General features: G+C 42.9%; 1 long non-coding RNA gene across 1 annotated transcript; it reads left to right on the top strand.

Annotated features, from left to right (window-relative positions):
• The first annotated feature begins 2,206 nt into the window (after positions 1 to 2,206).
• On the top strand, positions 2,207 to 19,269 carry Gm41031. The gene is made up of 3 exons (XR_873842.1): positions 2,207 to 2,743; positions 14,738 to 14,949; positions 18,792 to 19,269. It is a non-coding gene; the product is annotated as a predicted gene, 41031 (long non-coding RNA).
• The last annotated feature ends 398 nt before the right edge of the window (positions 19,270 to 19,667 follow it).

Raw genomic sequence — 19,667 nt, 5'->3', positions numbered from 1 at the left:
GTTGGCCCATTGTTTTGGACATGGGGCAAGATAGCCCATCACAGGGGGAGAACATGGTAGCATGAAATCACTCACATCAGCAGCTAGGGAGGGAGGGACCAGAGGTTCACAGTCCCTGCAGGGGGACATCTAAATGATGATCCTGGTGCATGGTTCCAGCATTGCCTGACATGGCCACCCTAAGAATTAGGACATTAACACCTGTGCGTCTAGAAGACATTCAAGAAGTCATAGCAGAGAATAGTTCTCATTAACTAGTGCCTGGAGGTTACACCCTGGAAAGAAACACAGAGGATCAGATGAGTGAGTAGAGTGTATGGAGGAAGGAAGCAAGTGCTGTGTTAGAGGCAAGATGCAGAAGAAATCTCTGTAGGGTTGAAGAGATTGAGAGCTATAAAACCCAGGGAAGTAGGCAGAGGCCAGCAGTTCTTCAGGCTGTCTGGAGAGGTTGGATAAGAAATCATAACCAGGATTGGGATGTGAAACCAGGAAAGGCATTGCAATACAACAAGAAAGAAAATTAGGACCAATTTTATGCTATATAAACCAGGTTTTGCTTATATGACTGGCAGGGACATGGAGGTAAGGAGTGGAGAATGGCATATATACATGTATACATATATACATTTGTACCTATGCATGTATAAATATATATTCATGTATATGTATGCCCATATGCATGTATACATGCATGCACATGGTACTGGCTGGTTTTGTGTGTCAACTTGACACAGGCTGGAGCTATCACAGAGAAAAGAGCTTCAGTTGAGGAAATGCCTCCATGATATTCAGATGTGGGGCATTTTCTCAATTAGTGATCAAGGCCCATTGTGGGTGATCCCATCCCTGGGCTCGTAGTCTTGGGTTCTATAAGAAGGCAAGCTGAGCAAGCCATGGAAAGCAAGCCAGTAAGTAACATCCTTCCATGGCCTCTGCATCATCCTGCTCCCTGACCTGCTTGAGTTCCAGTCCTGACTTCCTTTGGTGATGAACAGCAATGTGGAAGTGTAAGCTGAATAAACCCTTTCCTCCCCAACTTGCTTCTTGGTGGTAATATTTTGTGCAGGTATAGAAACCCCGACTAAGACACACATATATACATGGGCATGTAAGTACTATGCACATATGCACGTCTACACATGTACACTGTACACATGTACACACACATATATCTTTACAAACATATTTATATGCATGCATATACACACACATAAACAGACTAGGGGACAGATGCATGCCTTTGAACATCTCTGTCTATTAACTGGACATTGTAATAGATACAGACATGTTATAAGAAGAAAATGGTTGAGAGTAGGAGTAGAATTCTTCAAGAACAGTTTTTGAAAACACACTAGGTGTAAGAATTGGAGGAAAAGGAAAGAACAGGATGATATAATCTGTTCATTTTCATAATGAGAAATCAAATATCCAGTCAATAAATTGTCAAAGCAATTTTGTTAAAGAAACAATGAAATAGCAGTGCTTGTGAACCTAACACTCGTTTAATTTTTAAAATAACATTTGATTATGTACTTGTATGTGTGCATTTGTGCTGGAGTACGGGCAAGGGAGTACAGGGTCTCTGAAGACTAGAAGAGGGTGTCTGATCCCCTAGAGCTGTAGTTACAAGACTTTGTGGGCTGAATGCTGTGGGTTCTGGGATCCAAACTCGACCCAAGCAGCAACAAAAGCAGCAATGTACTGCTGAGCCATCTCCCCAGCTCCTGAACCAAGGTGCCCTGAGGGTCCCGAGCAGGAGCCAGACAGTCCAGTCTTCATCGTTAAGAAGTAAAAGATGTGTATTGAATTACAGTACTACTGTCAATGGTCAAAGAACTAGACGTGAGCACCTCGTGGGGTTAAACAAGCAGGTTACGGGAAAGGAGAGGCGCCTGATCATTACATGTGAGGTTTCCAGCAAGACTTTCCGTTGCAAGGGAATAGGCCTTTGACAGTCTCAGGGAAGACGTGCTTGAGCCACTTGGCAGGGAGTTTCCAGTTTCTTTTCCTTCCTAAGGGGGACCTTCTGCAGGAGCCAGGTGCCTTAGTGGCCGCCTCTGTGAGCAGTGACACCCTCCCTTCCAGGCCGTCACTTGCTGAGTGGAAGGCCAGAGGTTCTCGTTGCAGTAATTACTGCCCGTGCTGTGTTTGCACATCTGCGGTGGCCTCCTGAATTGAGTTTCCACCAGACTTATGCACGAGCCCTCCCTCCCCCCCGGCTCTTTATTTCCAGTGTCGCACCATGAAAGGAAATGAGATTATGGCACAAATCATCGGCCACGTGACTCTAGCATAGGAGGTTAGTGAGATATTGCGGAGGATAATTCCACGGCCCCATGGCCCCTGACAATAATTACGATGTGACCACAGGGGATCACCTTCTAATAGGCTTTTGTTCACTGGATTCAGAGTCTGTTGTGTGCTCCAGTTTGGATAATTAAAGTTGTGTCTCCAACGCCACATGTGGTAGCTTATAATTATGTAGTTCAGAGGAAGAGGAGTCTGAGGAGGCTGAGGTGACTGACGGCGGAGCTAGGGTGGAGAAGGAGAATATGGACCCGTGATGAAGGAGAAAGAAACCAGTCTTCTCTAACAGGGAGACAGGGCTGATGTTCTCTCCCCAGTGTCAACTGCTGTATTTATTTTAAGATGGGAATGACTAATTACAGCCTTCCTGACTCAACCCTCCACCCTCCACAGGGACTGTGTGTAACCCTGTCCCATGGCCTCCAACAAAGGAAAAGTAAGTAGCCTGAGCAAGGAAGAACATATAAATCACTGATTTATACCCTGTAATGGTTTGATTATTTAATCATTTGCATGTTGAGAGATTTGCATAATAGCAGGAAAAGGCCCATGCTGGCATTTGGCCTCTCTCCCTCCTCATCCTCACCCCCCCCCCCCCACCTGACAAAACATCCCCAGCCCAGCCTCGTTTCGGCTCTTGGATTTTTAGAGACATTTGGACTTTGGAAAATGTGGGTTTGTTATTATCAGGGACATGATGTTTGAAAAGAAACCAAATCCAAAGACGATATCCCACTTGACCACATATGCCTAGCCAGTCCACACCTTCCAAGATGCAAAGTAGTTAATGCTCCTAAAGAAATCTAGGCAGAAGGCTTTTTGGGGCAAGGGGTGGGGGGTGGGGGTGGGGGCTTGACATGGTAAGACTAGCCCCAAATCGCCTCAATACACACTGTGTTCTTTAAGAGATGGTATTCCATAGTTTTTTTTTTTTTTAAATGGAAATATGAACACAGGACATCTCTTATCTTAAATCTTTAGAATGCTTAGAAGATTCCTGGAATTCACTTCTAAAGGACTTTGAATTTCTGATCTTTAGAAGTTGAGTTCTACTTTTTTTCTCACACACACACACACAAAAATGTCTCCTCGACCCACCCAGTTTTGTCAGGTAGAGAAAAATCCCCCCTCATTCTTTTCAACATCGTGGTCTCTTTTGAAGCACAGAAAATGTATTCTTCACGAGTGTGGGAACAACAATTGATATTCAAAATGCTGCCCTTTCCCAAGGCTTCGCCTTCGTGAAAATGAAACATATTTCGCGCTAGGCACCATATGGTGTTTGTGAAGAGTGGACACGCGGATGCTTCCTAATTAAAGCATTAAAGTTTGTCATGAGAAATGGCAGCCGCAGATGACTTTGGCTCAGTGCTTGCCTGGGAGGAGGTGGCTGGGACGGAATCCCAGAGAGTGGATGAAGTGCTAGGCTGATGCCCAGCTCTGCTAATGCGCACGCTCTGATTGGTCCTCAGGGAGCGGATAATGGCAAGAGGCAGTTAATTTGAAGATAATTGAGAGATCTCTTTCCTGACTTCGCACAATAAAGCAAGGTGCTGGGGCTCAGCTGGCACTTGCACTCTGGCTGGAAGAAAAGGGCTGGGATTGGTCAGGGAAGAGCTGCCGTTTTCCCTTTTCTCAGACAAAGCTGAGGAGCCCCTTTCCTAGGCTCCCTGGCTCCCACACTCCCACTCCCAGACGTGCACCCGTGTTTATTGTGTCTACGCATACACAGGACATAAATAAGAGCTTCCGAAGAGGCGAGCAGAGGGTCGGTGTGATGCATTCTGGGAAACAAGGGCTGAGCCGCAGACATCTCACGCCAGGTGCCATCCCAGATGGCAGAGTTTCTGTGAGAAGATAAACAGTCTTTTTCCTCTCTCTCTCTCTCTCTCTCTCTCTCTCTCTCTCTCTCTCTCTCTCATAGTGAACACAGCCACACACCTGGTGGGGAGGGGCTGTGGAAGGGAGGGGCTCATGAATGACAAGAAAGGAACTTCTTTTGTTGGTGGGAATATTCACCTTCTATGTTGTCGTCCTCCTGAGGCTTACTCTAGGTTAGGACAGCTTGCTCATAGACTGAGAAAGTCCTAAGTAGGGGGAGAAATAATCTTATTTCACCCTTTTCTCTCATACACGTGAAGAATTACTGGAAATAAGGATTACATGAGTGTGAAAAAATTTTTTTCTTTTTGTTCCCTCCTTAGGACTGGGAAGGTCAGTAGTGACAAGCTTTTGGGTACAGCCACGCTGAGGAGCGTTAGGAAGTGGGAAGAGTTGTGCCCAAGAGTTCATCTCTCTGTTATGAACTCTGGGAGACGGATTTGAGGACGTGGGTCCAGGGGCGAGCAATGTAGACAGAGAAGGAATGAGATGAGCCAGCACAGGGTGGTTTTAAGGGCAGGAAAGGTAGCTAGAAACTTGGGCTTGCTAATCTGGTTTCAAAAATATTTTTTTGAGGTGAAATATATTTTGTTGTTACTCTGATACATTTAGCCAAGGGTTTTCTTCCCTCATCCCTGAACAGTGGAACTGTGGGGGCGACTTCCAAAACGATGCTCTTGAGTTTTGTTTCCATGGGATGTCATGGTTGAGGGGAGTCCATTTACAGACATAAGAGTCTGATGAGGGTCAACTGCACATAAATATGTATTAAAGTGAATGTCTGCTTCTGAGGGGAGGTAAGCATAGCTTCGGCCTGCTGCCCAATATCCACTCTCCTTTTCTTCCTGGTGCATATAAGTATAAACATGTATTTGTGTGTTACATATCTGTATGTATTATGCAGATTATATACATATACTTATAAATATATAGCTGCTGATTCCTGATAGTGCATCCAGGTCCCACAAGAACCCCTAAAGGCAGGCAGGGGAGAGGGAGTGATTTGTCCTCTGGTGTAGTTGCCTGCAGAGTTGTTTAGCTTTACATTTGTGTGTGTGTATGTATGTATGTGTGTGTGTGTATGTGTGTATGTGCATGCCCACATTTGTGTGTATACATGTACATATATATGTGTGTAATGCACAAACATATGTGTATACATATATGTGTGTATGTGTGTGCATGCCCACATGTGTGTATATACACATATATGTATATGTGTGTAATGCATAAACACATGTATATATGCATGTGTGTGTTATTTAGTTAAGCTGTCACATGCAAGAGAACACTGCCTCTTTACAGGCAACTGCTGCATGGGCAGTGACAATCTTATTGCTTTAAAGCCCAGGAGACCGATGGTCAGCTAACAGAGCTGGGTTAGAATGAGAAGTTCTTCCTCAGCCATCAGAAGTTCTGATCCGAGACACTCCTCGGATCCAGCTTTACTTTTGTTGGTAAGATTTGCAAACGCTTAGGTTATTCCCAAAATAGCTTTGAACATCCACAGGGTGTCAAATGAAAGAAGAAGAATTCTGACTTGAAAAGTTTGACTTTTGGTGCTCGATCATGACTCTCATTCTTATATAATCTAGGACCTCTGGCTCAGAGGACAGTGCCACCCAGAGTGGGCAGACCACCTCACTAGTCAAGGTGATTCCCACATACTCTAGCTAATCTCTCAAAGGATCTTCTTCCCAGGGGATTCCAGACCCTCTCAGGTTGACAGTGAAAACGAACCATTTCAGGTTTCACTCAGGACTTCTACTTCTCTTACTGTTGGCCCAAATGCCCTCAGAGACAACAAAGCACATCCTATACCTCACAGTGCCTTCCGAAAGACAGTAGTGGACTTTAAAGGACTGAAGCTCTGCCTCTGACTGCTCTACCTCTGGGTCCCAGCTGCTGACTCCTGCTAGTCCATCATGGTCCTAAACCCCCCCCCCATAGTTCTCTGCTGGCGGTCCTCTGAAGTGTATAGATATCTCTTGCCCAGTTTCCTTGTAGAGTGCACAGATGTGCCCAGGGAGTGGGGCTGGGCACAGATGTGAGCCACTCCGAGGACTCCTACCTCAGGAGTCAGGCTCAGATTGTCCCTAAGATTTTGCTACTAGGTAAGTTTATCACTGTCACGAGCTTACTGTGTCAGAAACATAGACAAATACCCTGTGTCTTTCCACAGTGTCAGAATTTATTGACTAGCAATAAATTCACAAGGCACAGCAGTTTCTTTGGCAGCAATTTGCCTTAGAGTCCCAACTTTCTTGATAACTAGCCAAGACAAATGCTGGTGCTCTCCCTCTCCCTCTCCCTCTCCCTCTCCCTCTCCCTCTCCCTCTCCCTCTCCCTCTCCCTCTCCCTCTCCCTCTCTCAAAGAAAAAACAAGCTGACAAGTTGACTACTAATATTAGCTCTCAATCACACATTATACAACACCCAGTAAATACTTGTATGTGTGTATATGTGTGTGTGTCATATGTGTCTGTGGGGTATGTGTGTGTATGTGTGTGGTGTGTGTCTGTGTGGTGTGAGTGTGAGTGCCTGTAGGTTATGAAATGCCACAAAAGGTAAAGGAGGCTGCATAGAGATCAAGGAGAGGAGTTTTCGAAGTGGAGGCAATAAGATCAGAACTTCAAGGTCATCATCTGCTACGTAACTTTAGAAACCAGTCTGGGATATAGGAAACCGCATCTCAGAAACAAATAAACAACAACAACAACAACAACCCTCCAAAGAGGCCCAAGAGACAGATTCAGGATGGTAGACGAATTCCCCCAGGAATAAAACATGCACCTTGCCAGGGTCACTGATACAGAGTCCAGCCAGAGCCTGAGGCTCATACTTTGAGCCAAGTCTCAGGGTCAAATCGAGCTGCTGAAGTGAGGCATAGGACTGTGAAGGCCACAGAAATGAAGAGCAGAGACAGGGTCAGAAATTCAAAGATGCCTTGGGGACCAAGCTGAGCTGAAGGCCCTGTGATTATCAGCTCTCTGCCTGTCCATTGTTTGATGTACACACCAGGTGATAGGATGAGAGCTTCTGGAAGGCACTTGAGAAAAATGAAAAAATCATACTGGGGAGGCTAGATTTAAGAGCTTATAGGTCATACCAGATTGAGGAAAGGGTATAATGCCCTTGCCTATAGCAACCTCTCGCCTAACGTGTGTGTGTGTGTGTGTGTGTGTGTGTGTGTGTGTGTGTGTGTGTGTGTGTGTGAGAGAGAGAGAGAGAGAGAGAGAGAGAGTGTGTGTGTGTGTGTGTGTGTGTGTGTGTGTGTGTTTGTGAAGAACCCGGGACTCCCCAGCTTGAATCCATTTTCCACCAGTGATCTGGCCTACTCAGCGCACGTCGGACCATTGGCTCACCTGTCTGAATCTGTCTCTGACCACTGTTTCTGGCTCCTTGTTGTGGTTGGCTCTGGGCTAAGTACTCAGGTGGCTTCTTGTGAACCAATCCCTTAATGAACAAAGGAGCCAATCACTGGGTGAGTAGGCGGGACTTCGAGGTTGGACAAAGGAAGAGAGGAAGCAGGGGAGAGTTAGGTCCTTTTTGGGATGGGACAGCAGAGAGGTAAGATGTAGCTGCTAGAGTTTCCCAGTAACATGGCAGATCCGCAAAGATTCGCCCCTAGAAGAATCAGATTTTAATAAGGTTTACAAAATTAGGTTTTAGTTGTCGTGCCCAGAGATTGAGTTACCATCGTTTCTGAGCTGAGTTTGTGTTGCGTTTTCCTTCACGTGGCAGCTCATCTGGGGTCAAGAGAGAAAGGTACAGCATCCAAGCATGGGTTTGCCAGATGTGTACCACAAAGGCCGTGGGGGATTTGAAACAGGGTTAGCATGGTAGCAACCTCCAGTGGGAACCTAGAGAGCTGGGTGGAGAGATTGTGGAGTTCTGAGTCAGTCTCCACGAGATAAAAACAGGTGGCCACTGCCCCGACAGTTCATGGCCTGTTTGGCTGCCAGGGCAGAGGCACAAGTGCGGGAACGTGCTGGGTCGGTTTTTTTTTTTTTTCCATTTTTTATTAGGTATTTAGCTCATTCACATTTCCAATGCTATACCAAAAGTCCCCCATACCCACCCATCCCCACTCCCCTACCCACCCACTCCCCCTTTTTGGCCCTGGTGTTCCCCTGTACTGGGGCATATAAAGTTTGCATGTCCAATGGGCCTCTCTTTCCAGTGATGGCCGACTAGGCCATCTTTTGATACATACGCAGCTAGAGTCAAGAGCTCCGGGGTACTGGTTAGTTCATAATGTTGTTCCACCTATAGGGTTGCAGATCCCTTTAGCTATTAAAAAGAATGAATTTATGAAATTCCTAGCCAAATGGATGGACCTGGAGGGCATCATCCTGAGTGAGGTAACACATTCACAAAGGAACTCACACAATATGTACTCACTGATAAGTGGATATTAGCCCCAAACCTAGTATACCCAAGATATAAGAATCAATTTGCTAAACACATGAAACTCAAGAAGAATGAAGACTGAAGTGTGGACACTATGCCCCTCCTTAGAATTGGGAACAAAACACCCATGGAAGGAGTTACAGAGACAAAGTTTGGAGCTGAGATGAAAGGATGGACCATGTAGAGACTGCCATATCCAGGGATCCACCCCATAATCAGCATCCAAACGCTGACACCATTGCATACACTAGCAAGATTTTATCGAAAGGGTCGTTTTTTAAAAATATTTTCCGAAACAGCTCCTGATCCGGGTGTGGTTTTTCTCAGCCTGGCTCAGTTTTGTTCACTCTCGAATCTGCTGCTTTTCTCCTAAACCTGGACGCCAGCAGTTTTCACTGGCAGCTCAGTCCCAGCTTGGCCTTGGCCTTTTTCTTCATGGACTCTTTCTCAACCCACTTTTGTAGACTGAGCTCTGCCGCACCTGGCTTAACTTGTATTCATTCTGTAACACACATACACACATAGATGCACACATACCACACACACACACACGTCCATACACATGCATACACACACAGCACATACACACCACACCATGCCATACACTTACATACACAAACCACATACCACAACACACACACACACACACACACACACACACACACGAATGCACAAATTGATTGATTTGCTATGTGCTATATACTATTTGATGTGAGAGTTTGTATTAATAATTAAGGTTAGGATGGAAAAGTCTGCATTCCTCACCCAAGCCACCAAGGCAGGAGGGTTTTGTGACACATTGTTGTTAGTAAATCTGCCAAACTTTGTGATTTTATTGTTCATCAAATCCTGACACTGCAGACAGACACACACATACACACACCTCTGTGTTTTTGGCACATTGTATTCAAGGGTGTGTGTATGTTCACATATAATTATAAACTCTAGATATTCCCAAGTATTATGCTTCTTCTTAATACAATGAACCTTTTAAAATTGTCTTCTGTAGATTGAACTATGTATTACATTTATGATGAGGAATGATATTAAATAGATTGGTCACACACTCTCGAAAATGTTGCAAAATGACAAATAAATGTTTCCATTGTCTTATTAGTATAAGAAAGTGGCTTTGATTGTTCTTGTGTTTTGAATGAATATTTAGAAATAAAATTTCCCATTCTTATTATAATGTACAGGAAAGGAGTGCAGAGCTACATTTAAAAAATAGCTATACATATCAATAAACTTTTCTATAGACCAGCATTAACAACTTACAAAACAAAAGGAAAATATATCTATATAAAATGGCCGTAAGAGCCGTAAATCGCTAGCAAAAAGAATTATGTGAGACTTGTGTCAATAAAGGGATAAAATTTTATTGAAGCACATAAAACAAAATTGAATATCCCAAGTCATATAACTAGATGTCCATCCGGCAATTGTGCCTGTCATAAACCAGTCAGCTATTTGAAAATTTACTCCCAGTGCTAAGACGAGAATGATGAACCACAGAGTGAGGGTTTTGGGGGAAGAAATTTGGAAAACTATGTATTATGACATGCAGCTCAGAACTGCTAAGCTGGTGCCGAAAATGAAGACCATTTTTGGCTCCTGCCAAGGGGGAAGTTTGCCATGGCCCCTGGTTCTCCCAGTATTAACCCTGGAGAAATTATGGCATTTATTTTTGGAAACAACTGTACTACTTAGGGTTTGTTTGTTTGTTTGGGGGGTTGTTTTGTTTTTTGTTTGTTTGTTTTGTCAACTCGACATAAGCCTAAGTCATCAGGGAACGGGAAACGCAATTGAGGAATCGCCTCTATCAGATTGGCCTATTGGCAAGTCTGTGGGAGTGCACTTTCTTGATTAATGGTTGGCATGAGGGGCATCTAGACCACTCAGATGTTCCCTAGTTGAATAAGAGAAACTGAGCAAGCCATGACAACTAGCCAGTTATAAGTTTTCCTCTGTGGTCTTTGCTTCATTTCCTGCCTCCAGGTTCCTGCCTGGGCTCCTCTCAATGTCAGCCAAGTAAAGTCTTTCCTCCTCAAGTTGCATTTGGTTCTGGTCTTTATCCCAGCAATAGAAAGCAAACAGGACACTAACCCATAAAGTCCCCCCAAAGGCATCAGTTCCCAACCTTCCTAACATTGTGACCCTTTAATACAGGTCCTCATATTGTGGAGACCCTCTAACCATAAAACCATTTTAGTTGCTACCTCACCATGATAAGTTTGCTACTGTTGTGAATCATCATAATGTAAATACTTTTTGGAGAGAGAGGCTTGTCAAAGGGGTTGCTACAGACAGGTTGAGAACCACTGCCCTAAGGGGACTCAAACTTTTTGTTTGAGTCTCTCTGTCTGTCTTTTTCCATCGCTGCCTCTGTGTGTGTGTGTATGCGTAAATGTATCTATGTGCACATGCACACTTGTGTATGCATGTATACACACAAAAGTGTGTGTATGTGTGTGTTTGTGTTGGAAGCTTAGAGAAAGCAGTAACAGCTGCAGGCTGGAGGTGGGCACATGGCAGCATGTGGCAATTGGGTTAGGACCTGTGCCTGAGTGCAGCTTCCTGCCAATTCCAGCTGCCCTACGGCCATACAGACAAGTTCTCCATCTCAGGCTCCTTAGGTACTGGGAAGATTTGGCAGAGAATATACTACTGGGAGGAGCCACTAATGAAAAAATCTCCATTTGTCTCTCCCATTTTTAATAAAAGTCTCTCTCTCTCTCTATATATATATATATACACACACACACACACACACACACACACACACACACACACACACACACACACATATATTTCCCACAAGGCTAATATCTTCAGGGTCTTATGCTGCCTTTACATGTTATTTCTCTTTTGCCCTTAGTGGATCACACTTTATGTTTCCAAGATAAAGTCAACACCATGACCTTGTTGTTGAAGATCACTGGTGAAGACCCCCTCTTCCATTTGGTTTGGGCTGTTACTTTCTGGATCCCAACTGAAGTGCATACATTATATTAGTCATGGTTCTCTAGAGTCACAGAACTTATGGAATGTCTATATATTAAGGGAAATTACTGGAATGATTTACAGTCTGCAGTCCAATGAACCCAACAATGGGCAGTTGTGAATGAATGGGAAGCCCAAGAATCTAGTAGTTGCTCAGTCCCATAAGGCTAGGTGTTTCAGCCCGTCTTCTGGAATCCTGAAGAAGTAGGTTCCAACAGATGTGCTGGCAAGTAAGTGCAAGCCAAAAGAAGAAGAACAAATAGTTTTTCCATTGACCTTACGTAGGTCTCCAGCAGAAGGTATGGCCCAGATTAAAGGTGTGTACCACCACCCCTGGATTTGGGACTTGCTCTTTTCCAGGCTGGTCTTGAACTCAGAGATCTGCTTGCCTCAGTCTCCTGGGATTAAAGATTTTCATGGCCACTATGCCTCAAGAGATGGATCCCAGGTGTGTCTTCTAATTCAGGAGTGTAGTTCATTCCAGATGTAGTCAAGTTGACAACCAGGAATAGCATCACAATCATTTTGTTCAGCAAACTACAAGACCTATGTCCTTTGTGCATAATGGCACACAATGCTATAGTTCCTCTAACTGGGTAAGTGTGAGTCCTAATTTTTTGGCAAAGATTGTGTCTATTCAGTGTCTCTACCACAAAAATAAAGCTACTGGTTTTCTCTTTGGCCTTGATAAAGATTTTTATGGGGAAGATACTTTGAGGATAAGAAAATTCTATTTCCTCTTGAAGTTGGCCCACTCTTAGCATTCATTGATCGATCTTGCCTGGAGCAATGCTTATTTGGTATTCTGAGGGTGAGACTTTATTTCTTTATTCGTTAGAGCTTTTGATTGACATTCTGCAAGGAAAAACTAGCCTCCATCTTCTCCCATAAATTAATATCTGCCTAATCTGACAGACATTTATTTTGGGTTGTGAGGCAAAATCCAGGGTCAGTGCTATTGTTTTGGCTACAAGTACTGAGGTGAGGGCTCCTTGAGCTCTGCTGTGCTTTTTTTCTGGTATTATACAATGTGAAAGCCTTAGTTTGTATTTTCTCTTTTTCACCATTTAAAAAGAGTAAATGTAGTGCACTTTTTGGTTCTAAAGATGAGAAAGAACTCAGGGGGAAAGAAAGAATTATTCATTTACTTGTGAGTATAAATGTAAGATTTTTCTCTTTTATTGAGAACCAATACCTATAAAGAATAAAGTGATCAAATATTAACACCAGAATCACTAGTGTGAAAACCCCAAGCTGAACTTGTTTGTTAGTCTGGTGGTCCATTTTCAAAGGAGCCTGTTTAGGTCCAGCTACAAATCACCAGAAATCACTAGCCCCTGAGCATGCCTGCTGGTCTAGCGATTTCCCCCAACATCCAAGTTCCACTAAACTCCTCCCTGCAAACCAGAAGTTTAGAGTAGACAAATATGAGCAGACAAGAGTATGCAGTCGATAAGCTTTCAAGTAGACAAGTTATAAAACCTACAGATGAACCCTCACACAACTTTTGTTGAGAAAAAGGAAACCGCAAGGGACAGAGGGAGGCAGGCATCGATGGGGAGCTGTGTACTCTCCCAGTCATCAACCAAAGGGCGGAGTGGTGAAGCATGTAGGTTTCATAAACCCAATCTAGATGGATGCTTGACTTGGCAAGGTCCTTAAATAAGCTGCCTGGTTGATTGCACTGCTCTAAGCCTCTACTGTTCTTATTATGAAATGGGAGTGTTTGCATTATGAAGGATCACTGTTTCTTACAGAGCTGCCGTATGATCCACCAATCCTACTTCCTGGATATGTCAGAAGTCTTGAAATTGGGATCTTGAAGGGGAATCCAAACATCTTTATCCAGGGCAGCACTAGCTATGAAAGCCCAAATACAGAAGCAATCTAAGAGTCTGTTGAAAGGTGAATAGACAAAACACAGTATAGACACTATCAATAGTCTTCAGCTGAATAAAGAAAGCCCGTGTTTATAACGTAAGTGAGCCGATATGTCAGTAGTAGGATGAATACTGCAGGACTCTACCTCTGTGAGTAGATAATCAAGTGCATAGAAGCAGAGTATACAAGGCTACAGTATTTAGGCAGGAAGCATGTTAAAATCACAATACCATAGAACTGCCAGAACACCTAACATCTGAAATGTATACAACATCAACAAGGAACACCCAGAACTTTATATCTTGCTAGCAGCAGTGGCGAATCACAGGCAAGGGAGGCGGTGTGGCCATCCCTGGTGCAGACTGCTAGTGGGTGGATATATCATGTCCAGACTGTGTAAGATAATCATAAGACTTCATATGCCAGTCCGGATTTGGAGAGAAAAGGCAGCTTGGGGGTTGAACCTGGGGCTTTACACGTGGAAGGCATGCACTGTACAACTGAGCTGTATCCTCCAGTTCCTGCTTTGGTGAACAATACACACTATCAGTTGTAAACATTATAGAACACTTCTACCTGAAAAGCACCTTACTGACCTTAGTGCTAAGTGATTATTGACATTATTCCTGTATTATCACACATATAAGCACATATAAGCACCCAGTGAGCATGGACATATGAGTTATTCTTTGATCATCACTGCCTACTCTATAGTCTCATTTCTTCCTGTTGCTACAAATGCGGAATTTCAGTCATTTTGAAGGATGATCTAGCTTCTATTATGTTTATATAGACTCTCCCCTTTTAGTTCAATTGTCCATTGATGAACATGTAGGTTAAGTCTACATTTTGGCGACTGTAGTTTTGTTTTGTTTTTCAGAAAGTGATTCACTGTGCAGTTCAGACTTGCCTGAAACACATTATTGGCCCAGATTGGCCTTGAATTCATGGAAATTCACCTGCTTTGGCCTCCCAAGTTCTTGAATTACATCCTAAGCTAGCAGACTTATTTTGGATATTGTGAATGAACATGGGGGTGAAGATCATCTCTTCCACATACTGATTGAATTTCCTACGAGTATTCAACCGGTAGTGGGGTTGTTAGATTCTATGCTTGAGATTACATACATACATCTACACACATGTATGTTTCCCTCCATATGCTTGCACTAATGTACACTCCAAAGCCACCAGCTAAGAGTCGTCCTTCCTCTATATACTCACTAAAGCTTTTCTCTTCCCTTTTTGACAGCAGGCATTCTAACTGGGATGAAGCACTATATCACTTTGCCAAGTGTCCGAGCCGGCCGGCCATCTGTATGTTCTCTAACATGGACATCTGTTCCTGATATGTATACGCAGGGCCAGTTTGATGCCCCACTCTCCAAACCGAAAGCCCTGTTCTTTCTTTCTCTTGACTGATAGCCACTGCCAGGGTTTCTACCACTGCGGCCAACAGAAAAGGTAAAAGTGAATAAGGCTTACCTGGAAATGTCTCTTTTACTTCCCCAATTTGTTAGAAAATCATTACCTCTAAGGATTTTGAAATCCTTCCTCAGTACTTTCTATCTTTAGAGATTGCTGTAAAGAAATTAGATATTGGGGCCACAGAGATGGCTCAGTAGTAAAGGCAGCAGCTTGGCAGTTGTCAAATCTGATGACCTGAGTTCAGTCCCTAAACTGCATGGAGATGCAGTGGAAGCAGAGAGCCAACACTCAAGTTGTCCTCTGACTTTCACATGAATGCAGGAGTGTGCACACGCATGCACACGCACATGCACAGGTACATAAAATGCACATGCTTATGTGTACACACACAGACAATAAATACATTTTTAAAGCTTTTATAAAAGAAGTCTGATACACACGTAACACTATTTCTGATTTCCACAGCTTTTAAGATTTTATTTCTTTCTAGCATTCTCACATTTCAAAGAATATTATTCTATTGAGTATGTTTGCTTTCATCTTGCTATAAATTTTATGATTCCCCTAAAGCAAGAAACATACTTTTAAAATTATTTCTTTGAAAAAAATTCCCACCCAATTTTTCTCTTCCTCCCTCCCTCCCTCTCTCTTTCTTTCTTTCTTTCTTTCTTTCTTTCTTTCTTTCTTTCTTTCTTTCTTTCTTTCTTTCTTTCTCTCTCTCTCTCTCTCTCTCTTTCTTTCTTTCTTTCTTTCTTTCTTTCTTCTGTCTTTATTTCTCTTTCCCTCCATCCCTTCTTTCTTTCTTTCTTTCTTTCTTTCTTTCTCTCTTCTGTCTTTTTCTTTCTCCTGTCTTTTTCTTTCTTCTGCCTTTCTCTCTCTCTCTTTCTTTCTTTCTTTCTCTCTTTCTTCTGTCTTTTTCTTTCTTCTGTCTTTCTCTTTCTTTCTTCTGCCTTTCTCTCTTTCTTTCTTTCTTTCTTTCTCTCTTTCTTCTGTCTTTTTCTTTCTTCTGCCTTTCTCTTTCTTCTGCCTTTCTCTCTTTCTTTCTTTCTTTCTTTCTTTCTTTCTTTCTCTCTCTCTCTCTCTCTCTCTCTCTCTCTTTCTTTCTTCCTTCCTTCCTTCCTTCCTTCTTCCTTTCTTTTTCTCTTTTTTTCTGTTAGTACATCACTTACACATCAATTTCCTTGATTAATTTTCTAATTTTCTGTCTCCCGCTAATTTGCTTTTTGACTCTCCTTTCTGGGAGAGTTTCTTGACTCAAGTACCACATTTGGCATACCTCCTTCTCAGCTCTGAAACCTCCCATTTTTAACATCTTCATTCACTTATTTCCTATGTGGGGCTGTGGACCTCTCTTCATGTAGGCTGAGAGGAGAGGAGAACTTTAGCAGCCTTCTCACAGACATCCTTGTTAAAAGACATCAGCCTCTGGTCATTGGGAAGAGTGAGACTGTACACAGGAATGTCACTCCCTAACTGAAGGCATGCAGCAGGTTGATATTACATGCTGAAGGGCTGTCAGTACCCTACTCTCTCCTCTTCAGGAGCATGCATTTTGTGATGGGAGTGAAGAACCTTTCCGTCTTTTGTTTTGTTTTGTACATCTGCTGTTAACATTTATTGACATATAAAAACTTCAATATTACTCTCTCTCTCTCTCTCTCTCTCTCTGTGTGAGTGTGTGTGTGTGTGTGTGTGTGTGTGTAGTGCATAGGCACAAGGTTGCCAGAGGATAATCTCAGGTATCAGTCTTTGCTCCTGATCTTGTTTGAGACAGGGTCTGCTGTAAGTCACCACTGTGACTTGCGAGGTTAGCTGGTCACTGAGCATGTGTGTATTCTGTGCAGAGTTGACAGACGTGTATGCTACAGTGTCTCGGTTTTACATGGGCTCTGTGCACCCAAATTCAGTGCATCAAGCTTGTCCAGCAGACATGTTACCGACTGAGCCATGTTCCTAGATTATCTCCTAGTCCGGTTGTTAGCATTGTTGAAGGAAAGGGAAAAGAGAACCGGGGAGCCTCCCAGCTCATACCCCACATTTCCCTTAGTCCTGCTAAATGTATTCTCATGTTTCCTTCTTCCCCATCCTTGCTGGAGCTGACACCTTTGACTCTAGATTTTCTTCAGTACAGTTTTCCCAGAGACTGAACTTTGTGCCCCCCCCATGTGTGTGTGTGTGTGTGTGTGTGTTTGTGTGTGTGTGTGTGTGTGTGTGTGTGTGTGTGTGCTGGCGAATGATCCAGTTTTATGTTTAGCATCTCATTCTGCCCTTTGTTGATAGCTACCGACACTTGGTCCTCGACCAGACTGCCTGAATGAATTCTGTCAGATGAAGTTGCCTTTCTTGGGCTGTCTACCAGCGTGGATCCTGGGCTTGCAACCTTGCCTGCTCTGGAGTTAATGTGCTGATTTTCTGCTTCAGCCTTCTGTTGCAGCCTCTTACTTGTCTGACTCACATTCCCTTTGTCGCTCTGATTGTATACACTTTAAATTTCTGTATTCTTATTTTAAATAGCCTTCGTGGGGAGCGAATATAAACACACTTGGTCAATATGCCATATTTAACAAGAAGCTTATGAATAATTTTGATAAAATAGCTAATTTTATAATGCTTGCTATAAAATGGACAGTCTCTATAAACACCATTATCTCAAGGTGGTTAAATGTACAGGATAAAAAAACATTAAAAAGAAAATGTGAGCGGTATTACCTTTCCACACAAAGAGACAGGATAACGGTGATCTTTAGTTCCTCTGTAAACCTTTTCTTCCCGAGTGTCTATGTACAGCAAAAATGACTTTTGTGACCAAAATAAATAATTACTAAAAATAGTTTTCAAAGTAGAGGAAATAAGCAATTAAGAGATTATCTCAGTGGGAAGTGTTTTTCTGTAGGCATGCTGTTGCAACTGGAATTGTGCACAATTGGATACTTCTGATTTTACTGCCCGTGAAGAAGCAACAATATTAACACCACCTGTGCTTGTTGCTCTTAAGTCACTTTCCTTATTTCCTTTTTAATAGTTGACTTATTTTATTATTTTTGTGTGCATTGGTATTTTGCCCGCACGTGTGTCTGTGTCAGATCTCCTGGAACTAGAGTTATAAACAGTTGTGAGCTTCCATGTGGGTGCTGGGAATTGAACTTAGGTCCTCTGGAAGAACAACCAGTGCTCGTAACCTCTGAGCCATCTCTCCATTCCTACCCCTACCCCTGCTTTGCTTCTTTCTCACCGAATAGGTATCATGGCCAGAGAGAAAACTTTCCTGGCCCTATGCTGATGAGCAGCAGAGCCCGAGTTGGATGCACTAAGTCTAGCTCTACGGAGGTATCTTAACTGTAACTTTACAATCTCACCAAATATAGACCTCCTTCAGTATTTGCAAGAAGTTGGTTCCAGGACCACCCAGGAATTTCAAAATCTGGGAATGCTCAAGTCCCTTACACAAAATGACATACAACATTTGAGTCTAACCTTTGCTTGTCTTCCTGCATACTTGAAATAATTTCCTGATTACTTATAGTATCTAACACAATGTTAAGTCTATGGTCCTAAGTAGCTTATGGGGAGAATGTATTGTTACAGGAACCTTTACATGTTTTGCACAGATGCAGTCTTTACCCAAATACTTCTGGTCCATCCATGATTGTTTGAATTTATGGGTGATGGCTACGGAAGGCCATATACATCCTTATTTATCTCTTTATACACATTTTTGCTTACATCTGTACTTTTTCAAGTGTATTGGCTGTGGAACAAACTATAAATCGAACACAAGAATGAAAGCCAACAGGACACCTCATGAAACAAACAGCAGAGGTGTCTGTCTATATGCCTACCTCTGTCTGAGTCCCCATCTCCCTTTCTTTCTCCTACAGTGTTCTATGCCAATAAATAGTCTCCCACGCATGGAAACAGAGAGCCCTGGCTTCTGCCTGCCCTCAGAGTGAGCAGCCGTCACACCTGTCCAGCCTTGTGTTTTCTGAGGGCTGTAGCAGTATGCTATGGCCCCAGGTCTCGGTTTCATTGCGGTGAATGGAATGGAGAAGACATCTTGCCAGCCAGAACACATTAAAGGTTCACCGCAGATGCCCCCAAACCACTGCTGTGTTTCCCATTAAGGACAGACTAGTTTAGACTCCCGAATGTTTCCAGGAATGTAGGAGGTTTTGATCTGTTGTTCTTTCCACCCCATTGTTTCAAAGCTCCAGTTAAAGAGGGCCACATGTACTGCTCCCAAGGCATGAAGGGAGCTAGAAATTGAATGATTTGGGATAGTCTGATTCTCTTTAAAACATTTTTTTTTTACAAGTAAGTGGTATGTAGACACCATTTTAAATATATTCTTTCTGGTGATCCAAGACTCCACACTTGATTCTAATTGGCAAGGGATTTGTCATTCTATACCTCTTCTGTCTATAGATCTCTTCTTTGCTTTATGAAATAGTATACCTCCCCAGACTCATTTTATTTTATTTTTTAAGAATTATTTGTTTATTTTATGCATATGAGTATACTAGCTGTCTTCAGACACACAAGAAGAGGGCTTTCAGATCCCATTACAGATGGTTGTGAGTCACCATGTGGTTGATGGGAATTGAACTCAGGACCTCTGGAAGAGCAGTCAGTGCTCTAAACCGCTGAGCCATCTCTCCAGCCCCATTTTATTTTTTAGTATGTTGTATGTATATGCATGTTTTATGTATGTATATTTAGTATGTTGTAGTCATATGTCATAATTCACACATTTAAAG

The sequence above is a fragment of the Mus musculus genome, chromosome 13 (genome assembly GCF_000001635.26).
Source record: "Mus musculus strain C57BL/6J chromosome 13, GRCm38.p6 C57BL/6J".
NCBI lineage: Eukaryota > Metazoa > Chordata > Mammalia > Rodentia > Muridae > Mus > Mus musculus.
The sequence above is the reverse complement of the archived record's forward strand: the minus strand, read 5'-3'. Positions and strand labels throughout refer to the sequence as shown.